This window comes from Alexandromys fortis, unplaced genomic scaffold (assembly GCF_014885135.2).
Source record: "Alexandromys fortis isolate MF-2015 unplaced genomic scaffold, M_Fortis_MF-2015_v1.1 scaffold_122, whole genome shotgun sequence".
NCBI lineage: Eukaryota > Metazoa > Chordata > Mammalia > Rodentia > Cricetidae > Alexandromys > Alexandromys fortis.
The window spans coordinates 1,103,469-1,106,944 of NW_026068004.1; the positions used below are offsets into that span (position 1 = coordinate 1,103,469).

General features: G+C 47.5%; 1 protein-coding gene across 2 annotated transcripts in view; it reads left to right on the forward strand.

Moving 5' to 3' along the window:
• The first annotated feature begins 1,361 nt into the window (after positions 1-1,361).
• The window catches only part of Ndufs5 (NADH:ubiquinone oxidoreductase subunit S5), a 5,764-nt gene continuing 3,649 nt past the window's right edge, over positions 1,362-3,476 (forward strand). Inside the window, exon 1 of one of the 2 annotated variants that reach the window (XM_050161319.1) lies at positions 1,362-1,517. The gene's annotated coding sequence lies outside the window, so the exon portion shown is untranslated. Of the gene's footprint in view, positions 1,547-3,476 lie in introns of both variants that reach the window. The other variant, XM_050161320.1, reaches the window with a different exon arrangement.

The following is a 3,476-nucleotide window of genomic DNA, read 5'->3' on the forward strand; positions in this document are numbered from 1 at the left end:
CTGCCTATAATCCCAGGACTTGGGAGGCAGAGGTAGGTGGGACAGCCAGAGTTGTTACACGGGGAAACCCTGTCTTTAAAAAAAAAGAAGAAAAGAAAGGAATGAAGAAAGAGAAGAAAGAGGAAAGAAAAGAAAGAAAAAAAAGGTGGCTGGGGAGTGTAGCTCAGTGATGGGCATGTGCTAGCATATGATGACCTGGGTTCTAGCCCCAGGTTTGCAAGAGAAAACAAAAGGAGTTGGTCCGAAAGCGTGGTCAGTTCCTTGCTATTCGAACTTGGTTACATGGTTCACACCAGCTATCCATAATGAGCTCGTGTTTTGCTGGGCACACATTGAGTACTCAGCAAACGAATTGGATTGAAACTTTGCACGTGGAGCATTTAGCTGATGGAAGAGGGTGGTTAGAGCAAGTTGGAGTGATTGACATTAATATTATGGACCTTGGGAATTTTCTACAGAAACGTTTTTTGGGGGCGAATGGGATCTGGCTAGGTAGCCCAGGCTGGCCTTGAATTGGCCTTGAACTCACAGGCAGCCTTCTGTCTCAGCTTCCTGATTGCTTTTATGCAGATATCCTCTGGTAACATCGAAGAAAATTTTTTCTTTTTCTTCTTGTGTCTGTCCACCCGCCCCTCCTCCTGTCCCCCCAGACAGGGTTTCTCTGTATATTCCTGGCTGTCCTGGAACTCTTTGTAAACCAGACTGGTCTCAGACTCAAAGACCCGCCTGCCTTTCCCTCCAGAGAACTGGAATTAAAGGGGTGAGTCACCACCGCCCAGCCAAAGAACTTTTTTTTCACCATGTCACAGTCTAAACCAATTTCTATAGCAGCTCTATAGCTATTTGTAGTCCTGGCGGCCTGGAACTCAAGAGATCCACCTGCTTCCGCCTCTCAAGTGCCGGGGTCTAAAGGCGTGCACCTCCTGCTAGCCGCTATTAACTTTAAGATTGACTCTGTTATGCGTATGAGTGTTTTGTCTGTATGCATTCTGTATCACGTGTATGTTCCTGGTGTCGCCGAAGTCAATAAAACATGTTGGGACTCGACTTCCTCTGCCAGAGCAACAAGTGCTCTTAACCTCTGAGCTCTCTCTCCAGCCGTTTACTAATAGGGAACACAGGAACCCTGAGCTTAAGAAACATGGAATGACACACGTGCTTTGGGGACACGGCCCACGAGCAGAGCAACTACGTGTGCTTGGAGTGAGAGAAGTAATCTTTCCCAAGTGTAACCTCGGACAGTGCTGAGAGCGAGAATACACTACGGCCCTAGTCGCCTAAAGAAAGGTCAGTTAATCCGCGGTCAGCATCTGGAGGCGGGGCCGCTGGGTGCGCAGGCGCAGATCTGCGTGCTAGGTTTCTGCGGCTCCCGCAGGGGCACGGCCGGCTATCGGTTTGCAGCGTCGCGCTGTAAACGTCGCACGGCAAGCGTCCTTTACGGCAGGCGTCTGTTTCTCCCCGAAACCGGCTGTCGTGATCTGCGCCCAGGGAGCCTACAAGGGCACTTCGGTGGTGCGGTAGGTGCTGCTGTGTCCGCACAGCCAAGGTGCTTCGCTAAGACGTCTCCTTGACAATCTCCCTTTCCCTGTGGGTGGCCCGGGCCCTGGGAATGTCCCCCCCGTTCCCCGCCGGCCCTCCAAGTCATCTCCGTCCTGTGCCGGACTCCTGCCTCGGCCTTTCCGTCCTGACGTCCCGCTTCTTTTTTTGTTTTTATCCTGAGACAAGGTCTCTCTGTGTAGTCTTGTCAGTCCTGAAACTCACGCTGTAGACCAGGCTGGCCTCGAACTCAGATCCGCCTGCCTCTGCCTCCAAGGTGCTGGGGTTAGCCACCATGCCAGACTGCACCCCGTTTCTTAACCGGGTCCTCCAGTGATTTCAGCCCCCATCCTCCCGAGTCTTCTGCATTCGTGATGTGCGCTCGGCCTAGCAGCCGCACCAGAACCTCTGTCCCCACACATGCCCTAACTCTTCCTATTGTCATTGCCATATTGGAACTCAATGCTCTGTGTGTGTGTGTCTGTCTGTCTGTCATTGCCATATTGGAACTCACTGCTCCTGTGTGTGTCCCTTAGAGTTACAGGAAGTTATAAGTTGTCAGATGGATGTGGGACTCAGAATCACGAAGATTTTTCTCGTCTCCTGAGGATTCCTCCCGTGGACTCTAGCTGGTTTCCCGCTTTGCCTGTAACGTGCAGAGTAAATGATTGAAAGGATAGGAAGGAACTTTATAAGTTAAATTCACTACAAAGAGATGCATACAGGATGCAATTGATGGGTGCTGTGCTTGCTTTCCAGTCTTAAGCAGTTTTGTCATTTAGGATTATTTTGTTCTCTCTATGTCAACATTACTATAAATTTCCCACTTATTCTTTTTTCTCAATGTCTGTCATATTTTTTTCTTTCTTTTTTTTTTTTTTTTCGAGACAGAGTTTCTCTTGCTATGCTATGCAGCCAATCCTGGAGCTCTGTAGACAAGACTGGCCTTGAACTCTGCCTCCTAGGCACCACTGCCTTGCACGTCTGTCATATTCTACTGGGCACCAAAATTTACCCATTTCTTTATGGTTGTATGTGTAAATTATTTGAAATTTTCTGTTTGTTTTTAATTGTACTTAATTTTTTAGCAGTTTCCCAGCATTTGTTACAGAAATGGATAAAGTACTTTTTTAATTTGATTTTTTTTTTTTTTTTTTTTTTTGAGACAGGGTTTCTCTGTAGTTTTTAGTTCCTGTTCTGGAACTAGCTCTTGTAGACCAGGCTGGCCTCGAACTCACAGAGATCAACCTGCCTCTGCCTCCGCCGAGTGCTGGGATTAAAGGCGTGCGCCACCACCGGCCGGCTTTAGTTTAATTATGTGTGGATGTGTGAATATGGGCATGTAAGTGTACCTGCTCTGTGAGGCCAGAGGCATCATATTCCCTGAAGCTGGAGCTACGGTTGGTTGTGAACGGCCGCCAGCGTGATCGCTGAGAACCAAACCTGCGTCCTCTGCTAGAACAGCATGCACTCTTAATCACTAAGCATCTCCCCAGCCCAGGGCAGACTGCTTCTGTGAAAGGAGACACCCTAGAGACAAGAGAGCTTCTGAAGAGAAGTGTCATCTAGGTCAGGATGGAAAGAGTATATATATAGGAGAACGTAAGGAAGTGTGTGTTTACACTTCTGTTTTTTGTTTTCTTGGTTGTTGGGGTTTTGTTTTTGTTTTTTGGTTGTTTTCTTGACTCAAAACAACTTTATTTATTTATTTTTTAATATTTATTTATTATGTATACAATATTCTGTCTGTGTGTATGCCTGAAGGCCAGAAGAGGGCGCCAGACCTCATTACAGATGGCTGTGAGCCACCATGTGGTTGCTGGGAATTGAACTCAGGACCTTTGGAAGAGCAGGCAATGCTCTTAACCACTGAGCCATCTCTCCAGCTCCTCAAAACAATTTTATATATATATAAAACACCGCTCTATTCCCGAGAGAAT